At 46.0% G+C, this 14,031-nt stretch overlaps 1 pseudogene; it reads right to left on the reverse strand.

Annotated features, from left to right (window-relative positions):
- Positions 1-3,045: 3,045 nt before the first annotated feature.
- LOC136404264 (urotensin-2 receptor-like) lies at positions 3,046-4,010 on the reverse strand (annotated as a pseudogene).
- Positions 4,011-14,031: the final 10,021 nt, after the last annotated feature.

Raw genomic sequence — 14,031 nt, forward strand, 5'->3', positions numbered from 1 at the left:
AATTTACAAGTCAACCCAATGGTAGAAAGATGTCTTTTTACATATTAAAAGGCATCCCTATATTTTCTAATGTTTATCCCATCTCTATGTCCAGAGTCACACACATTAACTACATGCATTCACATGGGAGAGGTAGTTTCCGTGGGGACAAATGCCCGCAATGGCTCATTACTATAAGAATTCACAAAATTTCTCTGCACACCTTAACCCAAATTAATAAAATGTTCTTTAAACCTCTTAAAATATTAATATCGATTCTGTAGCTTTTGGTACTTTACAACACCTGCGGGTGAGGTGGCGCAGTGGCTCCTCAGGGCTCCTCAGAACATAACACACAAGGTAATACAATAGCGAAAAATGTCATTTTACATATCAAAAGACATTCCCAAATCTTCTAATGTCTACCGCCCCCCATCCCCTTCGCCACAGTGAAATGGTTTGTTTAGGACAGGGGTCGGGAACCTTTTTGACTGAGAGAGCCATGAACGCCACATATTTTAAAATGTAATTCTGTGAGAGCCATACAACAACCCGTGTACGTTACGCATTATCCAATAAAAATTTGGTGTTATCCCTGAGGACAGCTGGGTGGCTCCAGCCACCCGCAACCATAAACATGAGCAGTAGGAAATGAATGGATTGTAATACATCAGAATGTTTTATATTTTTAACGCTATTATTTTTTTTATTAAAGATTTGTCTGTGAGCCAGATGCAGCCATCAAAAGAGCCACATCTGGCTCGCGAGCCATAGGTTCCTGACCCCTGGCTTAGGACAAGGCCAAACAAAAATACCCTGGAAACCTAACAAGCTAGTCCCCGCTTGTTTAGTTTATAAGTCTCCATACACATAAAGGCTTTCAAGAGGGATGATTACCAGAAAGCATATAAAATGCTACAGAATGCAGGCTTCCCAAGCAAGGGGGAGTGGTCTCGTGATTCTTTCCTTTGTCTAGACCAGGGGTCCTCAAACTTTTTTCACAGGGGGCCAGTTCACTGTCCCTCAGACCGTTGGAGGGCCAGACTATAAAAAAAACTATGAACAAATCCCTATGCACACTGCACATATCTTATTTTAAAGTAAAAAAACAAAATGGGAACAAATACAATATTTAAAATAAAGAACAAGTAAATTTAAATCAACAAACTGACCAGTATTCCAATGGGAATTATGCTCCTCTCACTGACCACCAATGAAAGAGGTGCCCCTTCCGAAGTGCGGCGGGGGCTGGATAAATGGCCTCAGGGGGCTGCATGCGGCCTGTGGGCCGTAGTTTGGGGACCCCTGGTCTAGACGAAGGTACATATGTCAATCATACGATTTCAGGATGGGAGGGGGCCTACATGATGTCAGAGGATAAGCGTTTGTAAATCGCCCATTGAGGAGAAAGAAAGGGGAGAGGAAAGAGCTACTCAAATCTCTCTTCCCTCTCCCACATTCCTGGCTGTTTACCTTCTTCCTCACAGATGTGGGGAAGGGAGAGGGTTCAAGTCTCCTTCCTTCTTCCGTTCAAAACCTAGTACAAAAACCTCTCTATTTACAATATAATAGCCCTTCCTAAGCAGGAATGCGATCGGCCATCTTGAGCTGGTGTAAATCACACACAAGTATACAAATCATATTTACAAAATCTCTCTGAACGCTTGGGCTACATCATAGAATGCCTTTTAAGCCTCTTAGTAAAAGGGGGTTTCTTATCACAGTACATAGTATGTCCTTGTAAGCCAGGAAGCTCCCCCATTCTTCTCCCTCCATTCTCCACAGAAAGGAGGGGGCAAGAAGCCCAACCTCTCCTCTTTAAAATGGCGTGGCCAATACTAAGTTTTGCAGTTCCTTGGTACCTTATCACATTCCCCACTGGTTTTATATCCTGAGTCAAATCAGTCAAATCCTTGACTCATTTTAATGAGGTGCATGAGGCTGTTGAGTAGAAATATTAGCCTATAATATGCAACAGATATTTAGCAGGTAGATTTGATGTTTTCATTAATAGTAATACAGTCTACTGAAGAAACAAATGCTACTGATTAATTTCTTACAACCTGTACAAACCTTCTGTAATTTACATAAGATTAACTGGTTTTTATAATAACTTACTCTTTTCTTTTCTTTTTTTAAAAGTATTGTTGTACTTTATACCTTTTATTATTAAAACTATAGAATTTTTTCTAGTCAGAACTTTTAATATTAAAAATTTTAACTTTTAGTGACAACTAAGCTGGCAATAAGTAATTTTTATTTAAAGTATACTTCCTTTTAGAGATCTCCTCCCTCTAAGTAGTTAGTATTTATAGGTTAAGTATAAGCACATATATATTTTCCATTTACCTTGTAGCTTCCCTTCTAGCAAAGGGACTTATACCTCCCTTCTGTATGACTCATAGCAGTACATGCATCAAACCTTAGGACAACTTGTTCTGGCTTTTCTTTTACTTCAGTTTCTCTCCTGATTTCAAAGTCTAATTAAAAGTAGGTCCTCAGTGAGTTTCTTCAGGCATTAGCTGTGTGTAGACCAGCCAGCTTCCAGTTTGTGGCTGGAGCAGGGCATGCTGTCCTTCTCAGGGTCAACTTACAAGGGTTGGTGGGGTCAGTCTCCGCTGTTCACAAGGGTGTCTCTGCTGGGACTGCAGGCTTCAACCAACTATGATGGACCCAGGTGGGCATGCCTTCTACCTTGACAGCAGTAGGAGTGGTCAGGATCATGGTGTGTGGACCCATCCACGTGGGAGTCAGTCCTTAGGTGATGTACTCCTTTGCCTAGACTAAGTCCCCAGGCTGGAAAGGATGTACCAGATCTCCTGGCAGTGTCAGAAGTGCCTCTCGGAGTCTTTTGAACAGCCTGCTGAGTAATCTGCAGACCCTGTAAGCACTGGAGGCTGGGACGCTCAGGGGCAGACCCCCAGTGTCCTCCTGGGACAGGCTGATGTGCTCAGTGACCTGCTGGCTGCTGGAAGACAGCAAGCTGCCAAAGGCATGCTGGGAGTGGGTTGGGCACTGCCAGAAGTCTTGGTTGCCCATGGGCCCACTGGCGCTCCTGTCGGGGGGTTAGTGCTGGTGGAAGTCACGTTAGTTCTTGGTTAGTAGTGTGTAGAGAAAGGGGTTGATGCAGCTGTTGCCATAGGTGAGGCAAGTGGTCAGGTAGTTGATGATGCATGATCTGCGTGGTGTGAGTGGCTAGGCGCCAAGGTACTGGGCTAGTAGCTGCTATATCCAAAAGGGCATGAAGCATGCCCAGAAGAGCAGCACAATGCCCAGGATGAGGTGCAGCACTCTGGGGTTGGGCAGCCGCTGCGTCTGTGGGAAGGAGGACTGCTGCGACAGCCAGGAGGCCCAGGCCAGGGGCATGTAGAGGAGCCCGACGACCACGCCAGCCCCACAATGCTGGTCCCAAAGAGCAGTGTCAGGTAGGCACGGTGGGTGCTCTGGCCCCAGGCCAGCAGGCAGAGGCTCTTGCATTCCCTGTGGACCAGCCAGATAGCCAGCGTCATGGGCAGCACTAGCAGCAGCGCCAGCAGCCACGTGCCAAATGCCAGGACCTGGCGGTAGCCCTTGGAGCGCTGTGCGGTGTCTAGCGGCCTCAGCACTGCGGCGTAGCGCTCACTGCGCATGACAGTCAGGGTGAAGATGCTGGCACGCGTGGTCAGGAAGTCCAGGCTAAAGAGGCCACGGCAACCCACGTCTCCAAAGTGCCACTCTCTGGTGATGTAGGTGGTCACGATGAAAGGGTTGCTGAGCAGGTAGAGCAGGTCGTCTAGCGCCAGGTGGACAACACAGACTTACGTGGAGGCCAAGGTGCGCCGGAAGCGGCACAGGACTACCAGCGTGTACATGTTGCCCGCCACACTCACCACGCCCATGACCAAGAGCACTGCTCCAGTGGCACCCGTGGCCGCCAGGTCCTCCAGGGAGCTGTTGAGGGGTGTGTTGGGGCGGCTGGATGGTTTGGGCACAGGACTGCCTGTCATAGCTAGCACAGGGGACCTGCTTGCAGGCTCTGGGCTCAGGGCCATCTCTGCTGCCTCACGCTGGACTTGAGGCTTGGGTGTGCTGTGACAGGGGCATCTGTGGGTGACAAGCTTGTCTTCAGTCACTGCACAGCAGGTCGAGCTCCCGTGACTGCGTTTCTGCAAAAGCTTTGCCTAGCTCTGTATTGAGCAAACAAAAGAGGGCTGAGCTCTGTACGACTGGGTCCTGGTCGTCACAGCTGCCTGCCCAGCTGCCGGTTAAGAATGCGCCGAGGCCCGGCGCCTGCGCCAGATATTAATAACCCGGGGAGCAGGTGCCAGAGAAGGGGGCACTGAGGGGTGCGCCAGGAGGAGCCCGGCCAGATGGAAGGGAAGGCAGTGCTGTCAGAGCTGGAGGGGTAAGGGGGTGCACTTTGCGCTAAGGAGGGCCACTTTTCGCCAGTTTTTAAAAAAAAATTTGGTTCAAGTCTCCTTTATGATTTGATTCATGCGTTCTACCTGCCCTGAACTTTGGGGCCTGTAGGCACAATGTAATTTCCAATTAATATTGAGTGCCTATCCCACTAGCTGTGAGATCTTGGATACAAATGCAGGCCCATCATTAGAATGGGCAAGCTAAATCTGGAAAAAATTTCATATAGCAATTTCTTAACAACTGTTATTGTGGTTTCATTTCTAGTAGGAAAAGCTTCTACGTACTTGTCAATTATTTTAGTAAAATCTATTTCAAAATGTTCACCTGGGAAAGTTCCTCTCTCCCTGTTTTTCTTTATAATTTCTTTACTTTGCTTTGTATATATTTGGGTACAGACTAAACACTCGGACATTATGCCTTCTGCAATAGATTCTAAGTCTGGCTTTTCTAATTATTTCTTATTTTTAATTATCCCTTTCCTGCTGGCAAAATCTTTATCTAATTGGTTGCAAATAAACCTTTGGCAACAAGGGTTCTAGTAAAGTCACTAAAATTTCCTAAAAACCCCACTGGTTTTAGGGCTACCATATTGGTAGTATCATCAGCTGCTTAGTTTTTCTTGAGTTTCTAGGGAGTCCCTTCTTTTGGTGCTCTGGACAGTGGATGAAGGCCACTATTTCAGGGGAGTAGACTCCTGCATTGTTGGGATGGGGGTTTGAGTCTCACCTTTGTTAGTTCTTAAGCCTTCTCCTGATGGCCCCTCTTCCACTGTGCCTGTCTTAGGTTGTTTCTGCCTTCAGGTATCTTACCCGTCTTTGGCTAACCAGCCATCTTAGGGGCCAAACAGAGTTATGTGAGTGAGGGAAGAGCAATGTCCCTTCCGAAATGCTTAGTTTTATTTTTTAGCAGCTGATATTTTTATTATTATTTTTTTAAAAAAACTTATAATACATTTCCTTTCCAATCTAGAGCTGAATGCTAGGTAAAGGCTAAGTTGACTGACTGCCTTAGTATCTTCCCTGATCCTGGCTAACAGAAACTGGTGGAAAGTGTCCAAAATTTCCTCTCCTGCTTGGGTGCTAGTGTCCCGCTTAGGCCAGGCAACCAGAAACATTTTCTCAAGGTGGTCTCGGCTGTCCTAAGTGGGCAGCATATGTACAGGACAGATTCTAACAGTCCTGTTAGGGCCCGAGGCTTCCCGAGAAAGGGGATTCTGAGCTTTTTAATTCTACAGGTCACTTGGGAAAAAAGGATTAAACTATTTCTTATTACATTTATGTCTCAAATTCTAAAGATCTAGTTAAAAGCACCAATTGAAATGACTAATATTTTATAAAATAAATTTTATCTTTTACTTAATTATAAATTCCTTTTACATTCCAAGAAAACATACCTTATTTATGCTGTAATTTTATGCACCCTAACAGATAATGCCTAAAAAGCTTAAGAGAAATTGATTTATCTTCACATCTTATAGCCCTTTTGGGCTCAAAACTTAAATGTTTTCTACTACCCCAATTAGTCATTTATTTTTTATTTTCTCCTTTCCACCTATTATGTTGAGAATTTTACCATTAAGCCAATTAATACTAATATTTGTCACTCCGGGTTTGGTGACCTAACATTTAACAATACTGTTTCAAAAATGATAATAAGCTGAACATTTATACCCCATATAAAAAGATATCATTAATAATACACACTGGGCTCCAAAACCCACTCACATTCAGTGCTCACAAAGCTACTGACTTATCCAAGTTTCCTAGAATCAAAGGTTTCTTGCTCACCAGCCTTATTCTCCTCAGTTCCCCATCTCCTTCCTTATCCCAGATACAAACTCAGCACAAACTGGCATCTCACTCAGCACTCCGCCATCTTGGCTGCTTCTCCTGGCCACATGGCCTCTCTCTGCTCTCTGCTCTGCTCCCTCTGCTCTCTCATGCTAATCATCCCAGGAACCAAGAGCGCAAGCTCCCGCTCCGTCCCCATTTTATAGTGTAGAAATCCAAACCCTTAATCCAATATACAAAATAGGGAAGTCTCTAATACAAAGTCACCCTCTGAGGCATGATAGGATTGTACCAACCCACATCAAAAATGGGTGGGAAAGGCTTAATCCCAAAACCAAATCCCAGGCTACAAGGATTCTACCTGCCCACAGAGACACACATTAATATCACCTGGGCGATGGCCTCCTCGTGGGCAGCGCCATCTTTAACAAAGTGAGCATAATATATTTTATCTGCCCAACACCGATCAAGTGTCCGCACTAAGTTTGGCATCAATATGGTGACCTCCTGGGAGTGGGGGACCACCAGGTTGCCTAAGGAGGGGTTCACAGGGGACTGTAGCTGTGAATCATGATCAAATTATTACCTGGGAAAATACTTTATGAAAACTACAGCTAATATTTAAACCAAGATTTCAACATTACAGGGCTATGAAATAGCAAATAAAAAGGAGAATTAACAAAAGACTTTTGAAATAACATATACATTTCTAACATAGAAAATATTTTTACACAACAATGGATCCTTGGTACAAAAAGGAAGTCTTTGAATTTGGCAGATTATACAATTCTATAAGCCTTATTATTGGTACAAATTTAGTACAATTTACAATAAGAGGATTATAAACTACTACCCCCAATGAACCACTGATTTACTAAGAAAAATAAGGAATGGTCAAAATGCACTTACTATTTTATAACTACCCAGCTGGCAAAGAAATGCTAACCCTCTTTTTGACCCACAGTGCTTTACACTATCAAGTCAATATAAGGGTTGGGGTGCCAGGGATTCCTGGAGTCTAAGGAGGAGCAGGAGCTGGGAGCTGCGCGAGGAGTCGAGGAGTCGCCACTTGGCACTGCTCCTTGGAGCATAAGTGAGCGCAGCGGGGCCCTTGAACGCTATGGAGGCAGCACTCTCCCTGCAGCCGTGAGTGGAGGGGGGCTTGAACGCTATGGAGGCAGCACTCTCCCTGCGGCCGTGAGTGGAGGGGGGCTTGAACGCTATGGAGGCAGCACTCTCCCTGCGGCCGTGAGTGGAGGGGGGGCTTGAACGCTATGGAGGCAGCACTCTCCCTGCGGCCATGAGTGCAGCGAGGCCCCTGAACACTATGGAGGCAGCACTCTCCCTGCAGCCGTGAGTGGAGGGGGGACTTGAACACTGGAGGCAGCACTCCCCCTGCGGCCGTGAGTGGAGGGGGGCTTGAACGCTATGGAGGCAGCACTCTCCCTGCGGCCATGAGTGCAGCGAGGCCCCTGAACACTATGGAGGCAGCACTCCCCCTGCGGCCGTGAGTGGAGGGGGGCTTGAACGCTATGGAGGCAGCACTCTCCCAGCGGCCGTGAGTGCAGCGAGGCCCCTGAACACGATGGAGGAAGCACTCTCCCTCCAGCAAACTTTAGCAAGACAATAGCCCTTCCCAAGCAGGAAGGTAATTTGCAATTTCACAGACATATACCTGGTGCTGCCCAGCCCCCAATGCAAACTATAAGCTAGCAAACATAAAAATTATATTTTACAAACTTATTTGACCAACACTAGCTCTTTGTTATTCGAATCCTCACATTTTTAAAAATTAAATTTAGGTATTAGCATTATTAAAATTAACATATTCATCATTTTTAATAGTATTTATCCATTCAAAACAAATAATCCACTATCTGTAATAAACTCACACAGTCTTTTTTTTTTTTGAATCAATAAAAATACAACTATTTTGAACACTGTAGCTGTAGTTTTCATAAAGTATTTTCCCAGGTAATAATTTGATCATGATTCACAGCTACAGTCCCCTGTGAACCCCTCCTTAGGCAACCTGGTGGTCCCCCACTCCCAGGAGGTCACCATATTGATGCCAAACTTAGTGCGGACACTTGATCGGTGTTGGGCAGATAAAATATATTATGCTCACTTTGTTAAAGATGGCGCTGCCCACGAGGAGGCCGTCGCCCAGGTGATATTAATGTGTGTCTCTGTGGGCAGGTAGAATCCTTGTAGCCTGGGATTTGGTTTTGGGATTAAGCCTTTCCCACCCATTTTTGATGTGGGTTGGTACAATCCTATCATGCCTCAGAGGGTGACTTTGTATTAGAGACTTCCCTATTTTGTATATTGGATTAAGGGTTTGGATTTCTACACTATAAAATGGGGACAGAGCGGGAGCTTGCGCTCTTGGTTCCTGGGATGATTAGCATGAGAGAGCAGAGGGAGCAGAGCAGAGAGCAGAGAGAGGCCATGTGGCCAGGAGAAGCAGCCAAGATGGCAGAGGGCTGAGTGAGATGCCAGTTTGTGTAGAGTTTGTATCTGGGATAAGGAAGGAGATGGGGAACTGAGGAGAATAAGGCTGGTGAGCAAGAAACCTTTGATTCTAGGAAACTCGGATAAGTCAGTAGCTTTGTGAGCACTGACTGTGAGTGGGTTTTGGAGCCCAGTGTGTATTTTTACTTGCCCGCCGGGTGCAAGCTAGAATTAAAGAAAATGGCCTATCAGTTTTTGGCTCCATTGTTTCTTTACCAACTGTCCGAATCCAATGCAAACCTGCATGTGAATGGCCACGATGGTGGCTTCTGGCTTTACAATCGGCAATAATGCAGTACAGCCCAGAACTCCTGGGCTCAAGCGATCCTCCCGCCTCAGCCTCCCGAGTAGCGGGGACTACAGGCGCGCCACCACGCGGCCCATGGAGGGCCCACGCGACCCCATGTCCTAGGGAGGGAAAGGGGAGAGGCAGCTGGAGGGCCTGTCCCTGACAATCCCATCAGTTCTATCACTCATTCTCCTTCTTGGAGCTGTAATTCATTTCAGGAAACTATAAAAATCAACAAGGTCCACACTCATGGTTTGTTATTTTTCCAACATTTCATCTTGCCCTGTTCCCTTTTCTTTCTCTAAGATTCTTCTAAAGAAAAGTTCTAATTTTTTTAATACTATTCCTACCCTATATCTTCCAAATGGGTAAAACTTCTTTGGGCCAGTAGGTGGATATCTGAATATCTGAAGCTAGTTTCTACTCTATACTTCCTCCAGTGACCCCACCCTCAGTCGTCCTGACACCTCACTGCAGCACCCTCCCCCACCCCCCCACCGCTCCGCACACAGCACGTCCCGCCCGGCCTCCCACTCTTCTCTCACCCAAACCACTCACTTGCCAGCCCTTTGCCTCTAGAGGCTGAAGAAACATTTCCCGAGTGCATTCCTCATTCCCCCCCCCCCCATTTCTGCTGTTACCATAGGCTCCCGGGGGTTCAATGAAAGGAGCCTTGGCTGCTTATAATTTGGGGCATTTACTTTTCCAATGCCCTTCCTCTTTAAAATATGCACACTGATTCTTTCCTAGCGGAGTCCTAGTCCTTCTTCTCAAATCCCCTTTTTGTCCTAGATGTAAATCTGGCTGGACTAGGAAGACATAGCACCCTTTCTGTATTGAGCATGCTTTTAGCCATTGTGGTGAGTTCATTGTTAAGTTTAGCCATTGATTAACGTAGGAGAACTGGTCAGGGTAGCCTGGATTCCCGGTCAGGACATTCCAGACTGCCCTTACCACCCGGGGATTAAAAGTCCCAGCCCGTTGCCATCTGACTCCGAAGGTGGGCCATTCTGATTCACAGAGAGTGTGAAGTCTTCCTTTTGACCATTTAATTCCGTACTCATGGTTGTCTCCATAGACTTTTTGAAAGTGCTTTAGGAGACAACCTAAGGGGATCTTTTGTGTACTGGGCCCTCCTCCCATATTTAATGTCTAGGGCACTGATCTACAAAATTGAAACTGTCCTGGAGAATGCAGGGTTAGCACACCAATAAAAAGGCAAGAAAGATAAGACAGATACTAACTAGCACTCAGAATAAAGGATGTTTGACTATAGAGGTGTCAGTCATCACACAAGAGCAGAGGCAGGAATCAGCAGAAAAGGACAATTTCTTCAGGGGAGAAGTCAGACAGAGTGCCCTGAAGCCAGAGGTCTTGGATCTAAGAAAAGAGATTTAGTGTGGCTGGGGAAAGGAGCCCATACCATGAAATGTTATGAGAGATTTCTCGAACAAATGAAGAGAATCTACAGTACAGACAATTCACCACTAAAGAATTTTTAATACTTCTCTGAATTTTGCTAGTTTTATAATTTGCGGGCTCCAGCAGAAAGCCGCTAAACCATATGAAGTTTACAAATTTCCCTTCACTTTTCCCCTCTGGTTTGAAGCCAGAAATTTCCAATTGAAATTACACCAGAGATTTTCCTGACAAAGAGAACTTACAAAACAGACAATTTACTATTTACATTTTCACTTGACTTTTAGGCACACAGTTCAACAGACAAAGGAATGGGTTCCCTCTCAGGGGCCTCTCAAGTGCTCGCCTGGCCACATCCCTTGCGGGAGCTTAGGCTCAGGCACCAGAGATCCCCACTCACACACCAATCACTCAGGGGTTTTAGACAGGAACAATAAAAGCAAAGAATGAGATCTCGACAGGGACAGAAGCACAAAAGTTACCCTGGAAGTCAGAGGCAGAACTGATTAACTCAGTCCCCACTAATTGTCTTTCCTGAGAGCACAAACAAATGTGTCCCAGAAAAGCCTGAGGCAGGACTCAAACTCTCCACCGAAGTCTTGGTCTTGGAGAGCCTATTGTGTGAGTTTGATTGCATCTGATCCTATTGCACAATAGCTTCAGATATACTAGTTACAAACAGAAAAGCTAGAATTCAAAACATACAAAAAGCTAGAATTCAGTAAAGCAAAAGATTTGCCTTACTTATCTCCAGAGGTCAGAATTTTACACTTCTCTAGTTCTCTGCTGAATTGTAGAATTTAGGGACTGGGGCTGTCTGCCGAGGAGTTGTCCGAACCCCACAGGAAAACGGGAGCCCTGGAACATCTCAGGGGGCGCCCCTCCTCGAGACCCAGCAGGGTCAGCAACCCTCCGGAAAGGCCAGCCAGTCTGAATGTCTCTACCCGGTGACGTGGAACACCTGCATCCCGGACGAGCCCCCAAATATTATAAAGTAGTGTACCTTAATTCCGTGGGTTACGTAGAGACACCAAGGCAGGATACAGAAGAATTTTTAGGAGGAGATTTATTAATAAACTGGCTGCATATGATTTACAAGGGGTATAGCTAACCCAAATTGTGTCATGTCCAATATAGCCCTGAGGCTAGTTATACAGACTTGATCACATACAGGTTGGGGGGACAAGGAGGGGGAGCATAACACACAAGGTATTACAATAGCGAAATATGTCATTTTACATATCTAAAGACATTCCCAAATCTTCTAGTGTCTACCCCCCATCCCCTTCACCACAGCAAAATGGTTAGTTTAGGACAAGGCCAAACGAAAATACCCTGGAAACCTAACAAGCTAGTCCCCGCTTGTTTAGTTTATAAGTCTCCATACACATAAAGGCTTTCAAGAGGGATGATTACCAGAAAGCATATAAAATGCTACAGAATGCAGGCTTCCCAAGCAAGGGGGAGTGGTCTTGTGACCCCTTTGTCTAGAGGTACATATGTCAATCACACGATTTCAGGATGGGAGGGGGCCTACATGATGTCAGAGGATAAGTGTTTGTAAATCGCCCATTGAGGAGAAAGAAAGGGGAGAGGAAAGGGCTACTCAAATCTCTCTTCCCTTTCCCATATTCCTGGCTGTTTACCTTCTTCCTCACAGATGTGGGGAATGGAGAGGGTCCAAGTCTCCTTCCTTCTTTCCTTCAAAACCTAGTACAAAAACCTCTCTATTTACAATAGAGCCCTTTCTAAGCAGGAATGCGATCGGCCATCTTGAGCTGGTGTAAATCACACACAAGTATACAAATCATATTTACAAAATCTCTCTGAACGCTTGGCCTACCTAAATCATAAAATACCTTTCAAGCCTCTTAGTGAAAGGGTTTTTTTAAATCTCAGTACATAGTATGTCCTTGTAAGCCAGGAAGCTTTCACATTCTTCTCCCTCCATTCTCCACAGAAAGGAGGGGCAAGAAGCCTGACTTCTCTTTAAAATGGCGTGGCCAATACTAAGTTTTACAGTTCCTTGGCACCTTATCACAACTTAAACTCTTGAAGCTAGTCTCAAATTAATTTTACATTTTGTAAAATAAAAAGGAAACAGACGGTGAGAAAGAGTAAATACTTTACAATGAGATAGGTTTTAGGGCCCTGGCCAGCTGCCTCAGTGGATAGAGCATCAGCCTGGCTTGTGGATGTCCCAGGTTTGGTCCTGGTCAGGGTACACAGGAGAAATGACGTCTGCTTCTCTCCCCCTTCTCTCTCCCTCCTCCTTTCCCACAGTCAGTGGCTCGATTGTTTCGAGCGTTGGCCATGGGTGCTAAGAATAGCTCGGTTGATTCGAGCATTGGCCCCAGACAGGGGTTGCTGGGTGGATCCTGGTTGGGGCATATGTATGAGTCTGTCTCTCTATCTCCCCTCCTCTCACTTAAAAAAAAAAGAGATAGGTTTTGGGGCTTGTTGGCTGAACAATTTTTTTAGGTTTGCTCACTTGTATTGGGGCAGCGCCATGTGTGTAGTCTATGGAAGGCTGCAGGTGCTTGCTCTCAGGTAGCAGATTGCAAATTGTGGATGACCTGCTTCCATGGGTGGGTGGGGGCGATTGTTTGCTGGAGAAAGGGTATTTATTTTCTCCTGGCCTGTTTTGCTGCAGAGTGCTGAGGGACTTGGGAGCCCTGCTGAGGCTGGTGGGGGCCTGTGAGTCTGGAGGTCGATTCCGGAGAATGAGTCTGGGTTGTGGGACGTGGGACCGGAGACCGAGCTGAGAGGCAAGGGAGCCCTGAGAGAACAGGAAGAAGTTTCCCCTGTTTGCTCGTCCACCATTATGAGACTCTAATAAACGGAGTGGCCCATCAATTTCTGGCTCCACAGTTCCTTTACCATCTGCCCGAATCCAAAGAGAACCTGCGTGGCCAGGGCAGCAGCCACTGGCATTACAGGGCCAAATGTTTACCAGTGTATCATGTCCTGTCAAGCCTGGACTAGTGCCTGGACATAGCCCCAGGGAGGAAGGCTGCCTTTTACTGACTTGTATTGAAGGTGTTTTGGCAGAGAATAGTAAATGGCTTTAATATATCAAGAGAATAGATGGAAGAGAAGATCAATTCATCTGGACAGTGGAAGTAAGTATTCTCTTACTCTTCAAGTTCTATAATTACAGGTTTGGAATTTAGTCCGTATTAACTATGTGTTGCACCTGAGGTTCCACGTCTGAGTCTGTTAAGAGAAAACGTCTCTGGGAGGGAAATACGAACTGCCTTCAGTTTCTCTGGTTTGGCAAACATGCAGTGCTAAGCTGTGGCCAGGTGAGGCTGGTCTTTTCTTGCTCTTCCATGGACACACTGCCTTTCTTCAGCATACCCACCATGTCCCCTACTGTGTGGCTTTGGGGAAGCCCTTAGTGTGCCTCAGTATTCTCATCTGTAAAATGAACAGTTTGGACCAGATCACTGGTTCCAACTTAAAAAAAGAAAAAAGGAGCCCTGGCCGGTTGGCTCAGTGGTAGAGCGTCGGCCTGGCGTGCAGGAGTCCCAGGTTCGATTCCCGGCCAGGGCACACAGGAGAAGCGCCCATCTGCTTCTCCACCCCTCCCCTTCTCCTTCCTCTCTGTCTCTCTCTTCCCCTCCCGCAGCAGGGCTC

The sequence above is a fragment of the Saccopteryx leptura genome, chromosome 4 (assembly GCF_036850995.1).
Source record: "Saccopteryx leptura isolate mSacLep1 chromosome 4, mSacLep1_pri_phased_curated, whole genome shotgun sequence".
NCBI lineage: Eukaryota > Metazoa > Chordata > Mammalia > Chiroptera > Emballonuridae > Saccopteryx > Saccopteryx leptura.